A 17,690-nucleotide genomic window follows, 5' to 3' on the forward strand; every position below is an offset into this window, starting at 1 on the left:
TAAAGGAGGAAGCAGGCAACAAGTCAATGCCATGGTGAGAGCGGCCCATGGCTGCGACACGCCATGATGGGAGATGACACTTATCGACAGATTACATAAACCACTCAGGTTCTAGCTAAGCAGGAATTTGGCTCCCTAAATGAAGAGAACCAATTTCAGCCATCGCAGAGAGCCGGGGTAATGAAATAGAAGATGAGAGGTCTGAAATGTAATTTTCTGTGTGGACTCCTTTTGTGCCGTTATCTCGGAAGGTGCAATAATGGTTCAGTCAACGACTTTCGCTGACCCTGTAATGACCCGCAGTAGTTCAGGTCTCTGAGCGAAGAACTCTAATTACCATATAATTACTAAATACCGCATATTGTGCATTATTGCTGGGGAATTTTTGTCAAAAATGTCTAAAGTATTTCAAAGTATGCTTGTTTGGAACAAGCAGCGTCAAATTATGCATATTCATAGCAGCAGCGAGACATAACAGAGATTCCACACGCCGCATCCGTCCTCCTAACAAATTCATTATCGCTGGAATGTGTGAAACAACTTTAGTACAACACATGAACCTTGAGAGGTAATTTTACTAATTTTTAAGTCGAAATTGAAAAGGACCATTGGATTTTCATTAACATTGTTTGCATAATAACATATTTTCACAGAAACCAAAGTCTACCGTGATCAAAATCAAATCAAAATGCCAATTTTCAGTTTCCTTGTTGCATGTAACTTACTTATTAGTGTTGCGAAATCTCTTTCTTTAAATATGACCTTTTTTTTGTTTCTTATTAAAACATTTTTTTAATTAAACAGGTATATGAACATCATTAAAAATGCTTTCCCCCCCCCCCCAAGTCTATAAACTCTACAAGAATCTCTGGTTGCGCAGAGAGAAAATCAATTGATCTGTTTTGTACTGGATCTTTCTGCTGGTTTCATGAATAAATCTAAAGTCCTAGAGCGTTGATGAATCAATGACAGAGTCTCTCACGACCAATCTCCTGAAGCAGACAGCAAAGGTCCAGTGGAGTGGACGGCCACTGGCGCTCTCCTGCTGGCAAGACCCAAGCGTTTATTTCATGCCTCTTTAAACCGGCGGGGTGAGATGCGGTGAAACCGTCTGATAGGATCCAACTCAAACCTGAGGCCTGAAGCCTACCGCCTGGTGCTGCAACTACGGGCCGCTTTGGGATCAATTTCTGTTGGGCAGAGAGCTGGATTGATTTACAGGGCCTGTCAAAACAACTTTCTCCACCTGCCTCCAATGCGCCACAATTATGTGCAATGTTTGGCCCATCACACCGATGGCACAAAGAAGGGCAGAGGCAGTGGTCCCATTTCCTGCCTGAGGCTCAAAGTAATATTTTACACAAAAAAATTGCATTTTGTCATCATTTACTCACCCTCATGTCATTCCAAACCCCTATGATTTTCTTTCAACCGTTGTTTTAAAAGAATGTTCATTCTGCTCTTTTTCATACAAGAAAACTGAATGACGATAAAAAAAAAATGGCACTAAAAAGAAGTCTACGCTTTACAACAGCTTTGTGTAAGGAGGAATACACATAAATGTAATTTGAAATCCTGTTCATGCGACATGAATATGCACATATTACAATACACAATAAACAAGTGGCATGTTCTGATGCACCATATTTGAATAGACAACAATGTAATCATCAAGGATAAACCATGAAAATGTGATTGACAAGCACGAAAATTCATTCTGCTAAATATCTATGTGTGTTCCACAAAAGAAAATAATCAGATTTGGAATGAAATTAAGGGAATAACATAATGTGACCAAAAAAAAATTCAATTATACTTCCAAGCTTCTTTAGGATGCATTGGGTGACCTTATTAAAAAAGCATGTCTATCACAATACGCTTTGAATTCCACCGTCCCAACTTGCGAAGGTGCTAAACAACCAAGTGTGGAAATTGTGCGTATAAAAGCCAGGTAATAAAAGCTGTGAATAAAGCCTGCTTATCATAAGAGATTCCCCAGCCAAAGCCGAGGACACGGGCCGAGCGACATGCGGTGAGGCATGAGGAATGAAATGGCAGTGATGAGCAGAGAGGCCATCTGCATTTCACAAGTCCCAGCATGTCAAAGACAGCGTCTGTTTGGAGTGCACCTCCATCTGTCATAAATCACTTCTTCTCACCACAGCACTAATGGCGGAAAGGTCACATGGAATTTTCTGACACGCTGTTTGTTTGTCATCCATCGGCAAAGGGATGCGGCCGTGTTTATTGGTGCCTCATGAGCAGCGGCGGCCAGATGAGACCCAGCCATGGGCACTGCGCTAACATGCTAGTAAAACCCCCCTGTCTCGTCAGGTTTAACAATGTCATTTCAAAATACTGTTTCAAAAGAGCACAACTTCAAAAAGTTCACAGACAACCAACCCTGACCGTATTACAAAAAAGTTTTTTAAAACCTCTAATATAAGATCAAAGGCCCTGTTTACAGCTGGTATTAAGATGCGTTTTGGTCGATCGGATCACAAGCAGACGAGGGAGACACATTCCTGTTTACACCTGGTGTTTTAATCCGTCTCTTTTGTCCACTTTTAACCACTTCTGTCCTGATTTCTTCGAGGGGAGGGTCTATGGGCGGGTAAATGTACGGGGGTTTTTTTCAGATCTTTTTCAGATCTTTTCAGACCCTGTTTACACCTGTATTTAGCGTCGTCCACTTGTGATCCGATCGACCAAAACGCATCTTAATATCAGATGTAAACAGGGCCAAAATGACAAGAATTTCCTTAAAGGGATAGTTCGCCCAAAAATATGCAGTTAATTTACTCACCGTCAGTCCATTCAAGATACCTGATCGAGAACACTTACAACTGGTTTTGTTGTTGTAAACTTATGTAGTATTTAGGTTGTTTCAATAATGTTAATTCAACAGTATTTTTGAATTCTTGAATTTAGATGTGATCACATGAAGCACAATTTCTAGGATAACAGTTTTAGTGTCATTACTACTATAATGTAGATATACGTTTTAAAATGTATATCATGATGTGTCAAAATACTACATCAAAATCCGTCAGCTGCAAACACTGCAAAATCCCCCCCCCCCCCCCCCCCCCAAAAAGAGTTCATTCAAGTCAAGAACAAAAATGTTTAATCTGGAAAACATTTTTAATGAGTCCAATCAAATAGAAAGAAAATCCTTGAAGAAACATTTGTAGGTTACCACTTTTGTTCTAGTGCACTTCTACATACTATACTTGACTGTTTTTAGCTTAAAAGTGTGTAACGTATATGCTGTATTGCAAAAACTGATTCTGCCTACCATTGTTTGAAAAACAGGAAGTCCCGCCCCCACACTCACGCCATTGGCTGACCCAAAAGTCGACATTTCGAGCTGCTCTAAAACAAACTGAGCAATCTTTAGAAAGCACCACTGTTTACACAAATGCCTTACTATAGGTGTCTCTGCAAATAAAAAATAAAAAGAATACTTGGATATATAGCAGCTATCGCAGACGATTTATGCTTAAATAATTGAGAGAAGCAGAAATCTCTGATCACAATGAAAATACGATTAATCATGCAGCCCTAGAGAATGCTGTCAGCATTTACTCACCCGCATGTAGTTCAAAACCTGTATGAAATTCTTTTTTTTCACAGAACACAAAAGAAGATATGAAGAATGTTGACAGCCAAACAACAATGGAACGCATTGACTGAGATATTTCTCAAAATATCTTATTTTAGAAAGAATTTGGGGAGGAGTTAGCTAAGCTTCACCTTAAAACCAATGGCTGGATAGCATAGTAAATGTTTCCAGCAACTGCAACCTTTATATTAAACAAAAAACCCAACCCCTGGAACTCTTAGTATTTGCATAAGGCATTGGAGAGGTTAAGCGGTGTTTACAAAGCCGAAGGCCGCACTGTAGCAAGATTTCAAACTCATTGAGCAGGTCCACTTTGCATACTAATGTTCAGAGGTATCTTAAAGCCTGTATCTTCCCCCTGTAAACCCAGGCCAGCTCCAAGGCAAAGGGAATCTGCCCGGGCTCCTCCGCTCATGATAACAATGCAGCAGCCATTAATGAAAGGCCTGCTAGGGATTTATTACGACGGAGAAGAACAGAATACGGTGCCAGAGATCCTGGACGCTCGACATTTGAATACAGGCCACAAATTATACACAGTTTCAGTAAATGAAGTGACTGAGTGTTTTTGTTCCACAGGCGTACATCTTCCTATTGCTAGCAAGGAACAGGGCGCACTAACCACTAGCGTGGCCAGCTCTGGGAAAGGAAGTTATTGAAGCCTGGATTTCCTGCTTTCAGCTGTGGCCAAGAACTTGGAGGTTTATGGCGGTTTCAGGAACTGACTCATCTAATGATTCATGGATCTGAGATTGCTTTTCACATGTGTCTGGTCATGGAAAAACTTGCTTGAATAAGAACATACAACATTTAAGTATGCCAAAGACGGCTGAAGGGCACGATATGATTAGATATAAAAGCATATTGTCCTTCGGAATTTTTTTTTTTTTTTTTTAAGATGTTCAGACGCCATTTGTATCAACATTAATTTCTTCCACTGAACTGACTAAGCCCTCCATCTGGTTTGAGTTACAAGGCTTTAACTTTGAAATGTCGTAACTGGTCTCGCTAGTCTTTTCAGGTTTAACAACAAGCAAAAATGCTCTTGAATTGGCAGAAAATTTCTTCTATTACCAATGTTTACTTAGAGAACACTCCAAAATCATGCGACAATCTAATTTCACACTAAAGTGGTCTGTGTTTTCAAATTGCTCTGGAGCATATTAGTCCATCATAATCACCACCACAGTTTACAGTCAGAATGTTTTATGTTGATTTACATTTTTACCAACAGTGGGGGTAAACGTGAATAGCAGAAATGGTCATCAGGAGCAAAGTGTGCTCCTGTCACTGGCAGTCATTTTATGGCAGTTGTCCTGAAGCACATTTACTTACATGACGTCAGTGGCTAAGAGCCAGCTTTTCATTTTGGTGGCAATTTACCTCAGCTTCTTTACAGGCTGGTTATTACAACTAAACAGCAGACCACACTCAGTTATTCCCTTGGAGAATCAATTTACCGTGGGTCATGCTTAGACTCCAGACAACCGGTTTCGCAAAATTATGTAAAAATGCTCGTTGAGCATCCTATTTAACACAGGTGCTTATGGCTTATAGGTGCATTTTTCTTAATTACCGCATGTTGTAAATAGTGGTCGACCGATGTTGTTTTTTTGTGTGGCCGATGCCCGATATAAAGCCGATATTATTTAAAAGTATATATAACATATATCATTTATATTTATTTTAATCAATATTTATAAATTAATATAAAAAAAAAATGCTGAATAAATAACTGTTTGCCTTCTAATCTTTAAAATAAACATGCTTATACTTTAGATGACAACTTCTTGAATCTGCAATCCTACTACAGTATTTTTCACAAATAAAGTAATTGTTTAAAAATACATGAATATGTGAATAAAATGAAGTAAACACTGTGACAAGGCACTTAGTAATCTGGTAATTTTGTGTACACTGGTAACACAATTTTTTTTACATACAGCACACAGTGAAAATGATATGAATATGACCCAGTGGGCAACTGGATAAAGTGCAGCATATTTTACAATTAAGGATTTAAAGTATGTCGATTGCGTCTCCATGAAGCTGAACTCTCCTTTTCGCATTCACTTCGCACGGACACACACAGTAACACGTTCATGCAGGCTACAAAAGCACACTTCACAAGATCTCACAGCTGGATTTAAATGTTAAATCTCACAGCCGAAATTAAATGTTTATTAGATATTCAGAGATTTGTTTAAATTATACAGATGCGTATTTGCTGAATGTTGACAGTAAATGAGAAAGTATCATAGCCTAATAGTTTGCCTTTCTGTTACTAATAACATAAAAGCAAACGCTTTACTTTTTTGCATACCGTTTACTTTCTTTGTCTAACAGTTCTGTCAAATAACGTAGTAGATATGACTGTTAAACAGAGACCATAAACAATGCTGGCGTTCTCAGCTCCGCCAAATAAGCTCTGCTTCAAACACATCGGCCAATCAGAAAAACTAATCGGCCAATGTCAATATAAAAAAAATGCCAAATATCAGCCTTGGCGATATATCAGTCGACCACTAGTTGTAATTACGTGATTTCAACTTGTAAAAAGCGGTCACGTCCTCGTAGAGCTCGTATTTACAGCTTGGGTAATTACGACATGGCATGAATGCAGCGTATCATTATATTGGATCCGTGCATTCGGTCTTAAAGTGACAGCAGCTTAATATACCCTCTGCTGGTGCTATTTTCAAAGATCATTATTTTGTGTATTGGGTGTAATAGAATGTTATCATGCTTTAATGTTAAAAAAATACATTATTTTTCAGATACTGTACATTGTATGTACAGTATGTCCCCTCCTTCTGAGAAGCACAGTGTGCTCTGATTGGTTTAGGGTTAGCTAAACCCAGTGCATTGTGATTGGCCGAACACCTCAAGCATTTGTCGAAAATCTTTTCATCTTTTCACCACAAGTTATAAGCCGAGAAATAGAAATAGCCTTTGTGCACAGTTTAAGAAATATGCATAATAATATAATAAAGTTTATTATTGTGTTACCTTATTCAGGGCTATTAATATTTAACATATAAAAAGATTTTTTGTGTAGTATTGAATTGGTATTGAGAAACTTTCAGCGTTATTGGTATCAGTTTCTCAAATTGTGGTTTGGTATTGTGGAATTTAGTATATTAGTGTGGTGGTTTTTAACTTGACACTTCTCACGGATAATAGATACGGCTTCCTACAAAAACGATGGGAAAGAAAACCAAACTTAAAATACTTTTATGTATAATGAGGAAACAGGGCAAAGGCAGTTGATTTTACACTGTTTAACAATGAATAACAACCCTGATGTGAACTAATATAAACAATTCCAGCACTGAAACATTAAAAACAGATTGACAGTAGTGTTGCATCACCTAAGTTCATTTAGTTTGAAAGACATGCATTTAGTGAACAAAGAACCATACTTGATGGACGCTCATTTGTAAAACGTGTCATTGTAGCATCTGCGGTTTCCATGCACATGGTAGCGAACTGTCAAACTTTAGTAAATTTGATGTTAATAACCAACTTTCAACCAATATGACACACTTCCTTTTTTCTCCATCCAACGTATGCAATTCATTTTCTTCAAAACATTGCATTGTGTTACAAACAAAACCAGAGGATCCATCCGAAGACCATAAAATCGTTATTTACAACAGCTGTTAGCATTAGTGAGAAGAGACAAGAATATTGCTGCCAAACATATCCATCCTTGTATTCACTAAATATAATACAGAATTCCTTTTTAACATGTACGCCTGCTATAATGCCAATCATTAAACCGAGGACCTTCCCTTCCAAGGACCTCACGAATGTATAATATTTTCCATGGCTTTGATTTTTTTTACCCCTCCCGCGATAATCTTGATTCCTGTTTGACCACAGATAGATTCTAATAGGAAATGATGCCTATGAAGAGTAAAACACACAGGACGTGGCTGTTTGTGTTGGTCTGTCTCCCAGCAGAGTTTAGTAGTTCACATTACCCCTGACCACAGAGCACAGCAAAGTGAGTTAGCTGCTTCTAGAAGTGGCAAAGGCACTTTTGTGCGGTTCATTCATATCTGTTTTAGCCTTGTTGAGGTAAACCCTATTTCATATGCGTCGCCATTAGAAACCTATTTGTTCCACGCTGCCTACCGACTGAACATAAATCACATGCAGTCAATAAAAACATCCACATGTGAGAGAACATACGCCAAGAGAGGCTACAATCGCGTGTTTTCAATGTGCCAGGTGTTGATTCAAGAATAACTGCTGCACATGATTCAAAACAACTCTTGAAATGATTCACTAGAATGATGCAGTTTCCAACGGGGGGTAAAAAAGAAGATCGACACCAGTAGACCATATGCTCATGGAAGTCATAAGCTGCAGATTTTGATTTACACAAATTGAAAATCAACAGTTTGTTGTAGTACTACTAAAAATATTTCAATAATATGATTACCATTAGCGTCGCTCGTACACAAAATTCACAACGGACTGTTAGAATAAATCCCACTCGGGAACATAAAAATTACAAACCGAGGAAATGCTATTGTTTGGCGTGCAGGATGTCAGTCAGACTCAGCTCAACTTTTTGATCTTTCATCCTTTTAAAAGAAACAACTTGGAACAAACATGTCAATGCTGGCCGAGAGAAAGTTAGCGACTCAAATATGAAGCGATTTAAAATGCCATTGATAAGCTGAGTGAAGAGATATCTTATCTGAAGCATACATGGGCCATATGGTCCCACGACCGCTGCCGCCTGTTGCTGGCATAACAATAGCCCGACCTAGGCAGCGAATGACGGACACAGTGTTAGCCTGGACTCCCTGAGCGGTAAACGCGAGAGCAAACGTTCATATTTGCATTTTTTTTTTCTTACAGGTGCAGAAAGGGTCTAAACCAGATGTCTGCTTGAGCGCAAAACTGTTTGCCTTCTACAATTCAACAGCCACACACACTCCTCCCCGGCTCAGCAACAGGAAAAACAATAGCTTCTCTCTGTACGCTCCCATTCCCCCACAATCCTCCATTCCCAGAGGTAACCCAATCCACTATGTCTGAGCAATGCACCTATTCTCTTCTCATTTCACAACTGAAAGACTGCTTTCTTCCTGAGCCACGCCGGAGAGCACCACTGAAACAGAAAGTATTGAAATTAATGTTTTTCCCTCCTGATTCAAATTCATTATTTACGGACAGTGATATGCGATTTTCCTTAACAGAGATTGTAGCTTGAAAGGGCAATGCGGTACTTTTGCAAAGCTAAACACGGTTTCAAAGACATTCTCATTCAACAAAAAAAAAACAGTAGTTTAATAACTCATTTAGAGTTTTTGTCAGCCGTGTTCTGATCAATAAATAACTATTTAAAGCTTCATTATGTGTTATACATACTCAATGTGCAATTTATATATTAAAGAGGCAGTACGCAATATAAAGATGACCGGCAGCGCTGGTTTGGCTGAATTCATCTATCAGTGCGGTGATCAAAATGACAATCTGTTCCTCATTCATAAATGATAATAGTACAGTAACAGCACATACCTTACAATGAAACCTACACTCAAGCAACCCGGTTAACACAAATTAGCAATATACTAACAAACAGCCAACTAAAGTAAGGGTTAAGTTTGAAACTTTAGTCTCTGCATCATACAAATATTTCCACTCTTATTTTATGCTTTATGCTTTCCATTTTTATATCCCAATGGATGTGGCTAACTTTGATCAAGTTCTTCTGTTTTCTAACCACATCTGATCAAGAGTCAGATGTTCAACATCAACTGATGGGTTCAGTCAGTGTGAGACAATGTTTCATTCTCTGACTTGAAAATGTCAAGCAAGCGTGTTCAACAGGTCTATGCGCGCACTGCATAACACTGAGCAAAAAAGCACTTATTCCTATGCCTATTTTACACAACAAGCAGATTTGCTTCTCATCACTGTGAGACTGCATGTCAGGGCGTATATCAGATAGAAGTCAATCTGTTTACTGTAGTACATGATAATGCCTCAGTTAGAGGACACAAACAACACATTGTGTCTCTCGGACCCTTCTTTATAAAAGAGACCAATGTGAAATATAAGACAATAATTAACTGCAAGAAAAGAGGTCTTTTCCCAAAACGCACAATAGGGAACTTGTTTTCCTGTAAAGAATTAAAGTCCAGAACAGGACAAGGGTCCGCAGTTTTAAACATGTTGCATTAGAAAGAAAAAGTGAAACAGCTGCTTTGTGTTCTCATAGTACACTGACAAAACGTAAATTAAAAAATCAATACGTTTCCATCAATTCGTAATCTTTTCGATCATTTCTACTCTTGTAAGTATGTGAACTCAAATTTCATCATATGACATTTCAAGTGGCCAAAATAGTAAAATGACATGCAGGCTGTGTCTTTGGCATCACTGATCCTACTTATTTAAGGCAACAATTTGAATAGGTTGACAGTGTGATCTGACCCTTAATAACTTTGAATTAAGTAGCCTACTATAGTCAGCTTGATTCAGTCATATATAGGCCTATATTAATATTATTGACTTGAAAAAAAAATCAATTACAATACAGAGTAAAAGGTAAAAAGGTCACAATTTATTTTAAGGGGACGTTGTTACATTGTAATTACTCAAATAAGTACTGAATAAGATTAATTATCTACACATACATCTACATGTTAACTATAGAGTTACGATTAGGGGTTACACTTTATTCTAAAGTGTCTTTATTACACTGTAATTATACATTTTTGTAATTACTATAGGTTAGAATTAGGGTTTGGTTTAGTTTCATGTAATTATGCATAATTTATCGTTATTACTGTGGTAAGTACACGTAGCAAATGTAACCAGGACACTGTAAAATAAAGTGTTACCGGGTTTGGTTTAGTGTTAGTTACTTGTAATTATAATTTACTGTTTTTCCTAGATATGTCACCTTAAAATAAAGTGTTACCAAATTCAGTTACACTTTAGGTGTAAAGTGTGGGTTAAGGTGTCTTTGTTACACTGTAATTATATATTTAAGTACTGAGTAACATTAACAACAAGTAGGCTACTTACTATAGGGTTAGAGTTTGGTTTGGTTTAGTTGCATGTAATTATGCATAATTTATAGTTATAGTAACTGCATGTAACATATGTAACAATGACACTGTAAAATAAAGTGTTACCCAGAATTTATATTGAAAAGTGAAACTCACAGCTCGTTTTATCTTTGGGATTAAGCAGCTGAAGGTGCGATGCATATGTGATTTCATAACTAATGAATTCACAAATGGAGAGTGAAGCTTTTATAAACGTCAAAGAACAATAATATATGCCATGGAGTAGTTAGTGTGGAGTTGGTAAAGCTAGTCATTGATGAATTGCTAGGCTAAGCTATGCTGTTACTATCGTTACATTCATAGTTTCGTTGCTTGTGATGAAACAGCGTTTCTGAATAAGATACTATAAAACACACACACAGTGTAACTGACACACTCTATTTTAACCGGCATTATCGTTTAAAAAGTCGAAATACAACACGCTGAAGCACGACATTAGTCCATAAGAAACAGGGCGGGCAATCCCAACAAAGGAAATGACAGAGGAATAGCAGCCAGATTCTCAGTAGGAACATTAAAAACAATGTCAACTACTGCTCGAGAATTGTATAGCAGATTTGGACAAACTTTGAAACTGCACAACAGAGAACTAAAGTTCCTCAAGAGTAACTCTGTCAGGTAAAGTGCGAGAACACAGGGTTGTTGTTGTTGATGTTGTTGTTTTTAAAATAAAAGACACAGATATTAAAGCTTATAAGATATGATGTATTTTCCTGTGCGTGTTAAACAAAGAAACAACCATGGTAATACAAGTAAATAAAGAGGCCAAGAGTTCACGTACAGTAAGTCAAATACATAAAGAGGAGAAAAGTCCAAATGTACTTACGGCTGAGATCTGAACAGAAGTTGGAGAATAAACGCCAAAGATGCGCGAGCAACAAGTCTCTCCTCGATATATTTGTGCACCGCTCCGAAATAGCCAACTATGGAGGAGAAAACAGCAACATTTGGATCCGTCATCTTGTCCAAAAATTCTTTTCATGCAATAATCAATGTCCAAAAAACGTTCCCCCAAAACGACGCGTATTGTTTCTGGTGTAAATGTGCAGGACTTACTGCAGAGCGCGAGCGCGCAAGGTCAGCTTCTTTAGCAAAAAAATGTGAAAAATGTCAAAGATTTTCGTGCTATGTCAGACTGAGTCAGTGGACAAAGTGAAAGCAGCACCCTGTTGCTGCAGCGTCGCACTAAAATCCCATTGAAAAGATACTTTGAGCCCGACCCCTCTTGTTACATGCCTATCAATAATCATAATCACGCAACACAGTTTGTATTTGCTCGTCTGCTTTAACTTAATCCATACAATATTAAGCCATTAAGGGCTAATTACCTTAAAACTTACCTTAACGTCCGCTTTCTTTATTTATATCAACATTTAAGTTCGGCCCCTTTGTTTTTGTTCTAGTGTGGGTTTGTATAGTTTTTTTTTTTTTTTTGCAAACTGTGTTTAAAGTTATTCTTGTGTTTTTTGGGGGCCGGCCGGGAATGTGAACGTGAATCTCCGCCGCACCGATAGAGATGCGAAGAATGCTCGGAATGAGAGCAGGAATGAAATGAACGCGAGCATCGAGTTTGCAGCAGGGCGGAGCGTCACTGGCGTCATCCCGCAGCTTCTCCCACATCCATGGGGATGACCTCACAGGACACGTCCGAGAAATCCTCCAATGGGAGACAGCGCTGGCTTGTTTCTACTTTCTAGCCCACTTGTTTGCAACGTATCGATTCAGATCAATGTAATAATAGTTCTTGTTTCGAGGTTTTAATTGTTTACTGTATATCCCTGTAGAACTATTTGTCATATATTGTAATATATAAAAAACATTAATGTTTCCAATTTAATGTACCGGTCAAAAGTTTGGAAACATTAATGTGTTTTAATGTTTTTGAACGTAGTCTTTTAATCTCACTAAAGTTGCATTTATTTGATCAAAAATACAAAAAAAATCACTAATACTGTGAAATATTATTACAATTTAAATTGACTGGCTTCTGTTGTAATATATTTAGTGGTGCTTGCCTATGGCGAAGCAACACTATTGTTATCTCACATACTTATTAGTGGTGCTTGCCTATGGCGAAGCAACACTATTGTTATCTCACATACTTATTATTAGTGGTGCTTGCCTATGGCGAAGCAACACTATTGTTATCTCACATACTTATTATTCTTCTTCTTATTATTCTTCCGGCCACTTTTTGACGCGCTACTCCTCCCGCAGTTTTTGTCACAGACCCATGAATGAGGTGTCAAAACGTGCGGCCTGTTCGGGAATGGTGTGCTATGACTTTTCTAAGAGATCGGGGGTACGATGGTCGCCCCAGGGGCGAAAAACGGCCCAAAAAAATCCCATAGACTTAACATTGCGAAAAACTTTGACGAGTCGTAGCTCGGAACGAGGATGTCGCAGAAACGTGAAATTTGCCACATTTGAAGAGGCTGACAGACTCTGTAAGAACATACCACACAATGGGGTAAAAGTTGCACCCCTGGGGTGCAGGAGCTGCCCAAAGTTTCCCCATTGACTTACTATGGTGTAGGACGGCCCATGAAATGGGCCGTCCTACACCATAGAAACCGCTTTTATATTGAACATAACTCTGGATCACAGTGTCATAGAGACAAGGGGGCGGGCTCATTTTACTCAGACAACCAATCAGTCTCTCAGGATCATTGTGAAGCTATCAAGCCACGCCCTAGCAACCATTTAGAGCACCTTAGCAACAACTCCCATAGACTTCCATTGAAAGAGATCGAAGGGATATCTCTGGACTGAATTGTCATAGAAACATGAGGGTGGTCTCGTTTGACTCGGGCCAGCAAACAGCCAATCATGAATCACCTCAACACTTGCTAGCCACGCCCTAGCAACCATTGTCGAGCACCTTAGCAACCAAAATCCAAAGAGGAATATCGTCCATTCTGAATGTCACAGAGGCATGGGAGTTGGTTTATATCTTTCATAGTGACAAGCAGCCTTTGGAGTTTCATGATTGGCAGCTGCCAAGCCACTCCCTAGCAACCAAACAGAGTACCCTAGCAACCATTTTGCAAAACCAATATCTCTGCATCAGAACATCGTATAGAGATGGGGGTTGGTTTATACATTCACATTGACTTTGGAGCTTCATGATTGGCAGCTGCCAAGCCACTCCCTAGCAACCAAACAGAGTACCCTAGCAACCATTTTGCAAGACCTACATCTCTGCATCAGAACATCGTATAGAGATGGGGGTTGGGTCTTTTGACTCATGCTAGCAAACAGGACTTGCTACATGCTACACATGCTAGCAGTGAATAGCTACATGCTAATATTGATTAGCTAAGTGCTAAATCATGCCAATAAAATGCTACAAACTCAACAGTAACCATCTTTGACAACTACCAACCACCTAGTAACACCATAGCAACCACCCAAATTACCCTAGCAACACCCTAGCAACCACCCAGAACACCCTAGCAACTGCCTAGCAACGCCCTAGCAACCACCCAGAACACCCTAGCAACCGCCTAGCAACCACCCAGAATACCCTAGCAACCGCCTAGCAACACCCTAGCAACCACTCAGAACACCCTAGCAACCGCCTAGCAACACCCTAGCAACCACCCAGAACACCCTAGCAACCGCCTAGCAACACCATAGCAACCAGCCAAAAACCCTAGCAACCGCCTAGCAACGCCCTAGCAACCACCCATAATACCCTAGCAACCACCTAGTAACACCTTAGCAACCATGCTAGCATCATGCTAGCAACATGCTAAACATGCTAGCATCATGCTAGCAATATGCTAATCATGCTAGCATCTACCTAAAACATGTTTGCAACATGCTTATTTTTGCTAGCATCATGCTACCAACATGCTAATCATGCTAGCAACATGCTAGCAACATGCTAATCATGCTAGCATCATGCTAGCAACATGCTAATCATGCTAGCAACATGCTATAAACATGCTAATCATGTTAGCATCATGCTAGCAACATGCTAGCAAAATGCTAATCATGCTAACATCATGCTAGTAAACATGCTAATCATGCTAGTATGTTGGTAGCATGATGCTAACAACATGCTAATCATGCTAGCATGATGCTAACAACATGCTAATCATGCTAGCATCATGCTAGCAACATGCTAATCATGCTAGCAACATGCTAGCAAAATGCTAATCATGCTAGCATCATGCTAGCAACATGCTAATCATCATGCTAGCAACATGCTAATCATGCTACATGCTAATCATGCTAGCAACATGCTAATAATGCTAGCATAATGCTAACAACATGCTAATCATGCTAGCATGATAATAGCAACATGCTAATCTTGCTAGCATCTTGGTAAAAACTAGCTAACCGCACGCTAGCAACCGAGCGGCGAGTTTTGCCACTGCAAGCACCACTTCACATTTTCTTCTGGAAATGTACATTCTAGTTCTTCTTATTCTTCTGGCCACTTTTTGACGCGCTACTCCTCCCGCAGTTTTTGTCACAGACCCATGAATGAGGTGTCAAAACGTGCGGCCTGTTCGGGAATGGTGTGCTATGACTTTTCTAAGAGATCGGGGGTACGATGGTCGCCCCAGGGGCGAAAAACGGCCCAAAAAAATCCCATAGACTTAACATTGCGAAAAACTTTGACGAGTCGTAGCTCGGAACGAGGATGTCGCAGAAATGTGTAATTTACCACATTTGAAGAGGCTGACAGGCTCTGTAAGAACATACCACACAATGGGGTAAAAGTTGCACCCCTGGGGTGCAGGAGCTGCCCAAAGTTTCCCCATTGACTTACTATGGTGTAGGACGGCCCATGAAATGGGCCGTCCTACACCATAGAAACCGCTTTTATATTGAACATAACTCTGGATCACAGTGTCATAGAGACAAGGGGGCGGGCTCATTTTACTCAGACAACCAATCAGTCTCTCAGGATCATTGTGAAGCTATCAAGCCACGCCCTAGCAACCATTTAGAGCACCTTAGCAACAACTCCCATAGACTTCCATTGAAAGAGATCGAAGGGATATCTCTGGACTGAATTGTCATAGAAACATGAGGGTGGTCTCGTTTGACTCGGGCCAGCAAACAGCCAATCATGAATCACCTCAACACTTGCTAGCCACGCCCTAGCAACCATTGTCGAGCACCTTAGCAACCAAAATCCAAAGAGGAATATCGTCCATTCTGAATGTCACAGAGGCATGGGAGTTGGTTTATATCTTTCATAGTGACAAGCAGCCTTTGGAGTTTCATGATTGGCAGCTGCCAAGCCACTCCCTAGCAACCAAACAGAGTACCCTAGCAACCATTTTGCAAAACCAATATCTCTGCATCAGAACATCGTATAGAGATGGGGGTTGGTTTATACATTCACATTGACTTTGGAGCTTCATGATTGGCAGCTGCCAAGCCACTCCCTAGCAACCAAACAGAGTACCCTAGCAACCGTTTTGCAAGACCAATATCTCTGCATCAGAACATCGTATAGAGATGGGGGTTGGCTCTTTTGACTCATGCTAGCAAACAGGACTTGCTACATGCTACACATGCTAGCAGTGAATAGCTACATGCTAATATTGATTAGCTAAGTGCTAAATCATGCCAATAAAATGCTACAAACTCAACATTAACCATCTTTGACAACTACCAACCACCTAGTAACACCATAGCAACCACCCAAATTACCCTAGCAACACCCTAGCAACCACCCAGAACACCCTAGCAACTGCCTAGCAACGCCCTAGCAACCACCCAGAACACCCTAGCAACCGCCTAGCAACCACCCAGGATACCCTAGCAACCACCTAGCAACGCCCTAGCAACAACCCAGATTACCCTAGCAACCGCCTAGCAACGCCCTAGCAACCGCCTAGCAGAGCCCTAGCAACCGCCTAGCAACCACCCAGAACACCCTAGCAACTGCCTAGCAACCACCCAGAACACCCTAGCAACCGCCTAGCAACCGCCCAGGATACCCTAGCAACTACCTAGCAACGCCCTAGCAACCACCCTCGAACACCATAGCAACGGCCTAGCAACACCCTAGCAACCACTCAGAACACCCTAGCAACCACCTAGCAACACCCTAGCAACCACCCAGAACACCCTAGCAACCACCTAGCAACACCCTAGCAACCACCCAGAATACCCTAGCAACCACCTAGCAACACCCTAGCAACCACTCAGAACACCCTAGCAACCACCTAGCAACACCCTAGCAACCACCCAGAACACCCTAGCAACCGCCTAGCAACACCCTAGCAACCACCCAAAACACCCTAGCAACCACCTAGCAACACCCTAGAAACACCCTAGCAACCACCCAGAACACCCTAGAAACCGCCTAGCAACCACCCAAAACACCTTAGCAACCACCCAGAATACCCTAGCAACCGCATAGCAACACCATAGCAACCACCCAGAACACCCTAGCAACTGCCTTGCATCATCATAGCAAACTCCAAGAACACCCTAGCAACCGAGCGGCGAGTTTTGCCACTGCAAGCACCACTTCACATTTTCTTCTGGAAATGTACATTCTAGTTCTTCTTATAATTATTATTATTCTTCTGGCCACTTTTTGACGCGCTACTCCTCCCGCAGTTTTTGTCACAGACCCATGAATGAGGTGTCAAAACGTGCGGCCTGTTCGGGAATGGTGTGCTATGACTTTTCTAAGAGATCGGGGGTACGATGGTCGCCCCAGGGGCGAAAAACGGCCCAAAAAAATCCCATAGACTTAACATTGCGAAAAACTTTGACGAGTCGTAGCTCGGAACGAGGATGTCGCAGAAACGTGAAATTTGCCACATTTGAAGAGGCTGACAGGCTCTGTAAGAACATACCACACAATGGGGTAAAAGTTGCACCCCTGAGGGGCAGGAGGGGCCCAAAGTTGCCCCATTGACTTACTATGGTGTAGGACGGCCCATGAAATGCATGTGTTTTTCCTACTATGGTAAATTGCATAGGGATTT

At 40.5% G+C, this 17,690-nt stretch overlaps 1 protein-coding gene across 6 annotated transcripts in view; it reads right to left on the bottom strand.

Moving 5' to 3' along the window:
• tead1b (TEA domain family member 1b) overlaps positions 1-12,284 on the bottom strand; it is an 84,784-nt gene extending 72,500 nt beyond the window's left edge. For 4 of the 6 annotated variants that reach the window (XM_056265799.1, XM_056265797.1, XM_056265798.1 and 1 more), the window contains exons 1-2: positions 12,063-12,283; positions 11,549-11,645 (exon numbers count right to left, since the gene is read on the bottom strand). The gene's annotated coding sequence lies outside the window, so the exon portion shown is untranslated. Of the gene's footprint in view, positions 1-11,548; positions 11,646-12,062 lie in introns of all 6 variants that reach the window. The other 2 variants (XM_056265795.1, XM_056265801.1) reach the window with 2 other exon arrangements.
• Between the last annotated feature and the right edge of the window lie 5,406 nt (positions 12,285-17,690).

This window comes from Rhinichthys klamathensis, unplaced genomic scaffold, assembly GCF_029890125.1.
Source record: "Rhinichthys klamathensis goyatoka isolate OS25496 unplaced genomic scaffold, OSU_Roscu_1.1 h1tg000240l_1, whole genome shotgun sequence".
Lineage (NCBI taxonomy): Eukaryota > Metazoa > Chordata > Actinopteri > Cypriniformes > Leuciscidae > Rhinichthys > Rhinichthys klamathensis.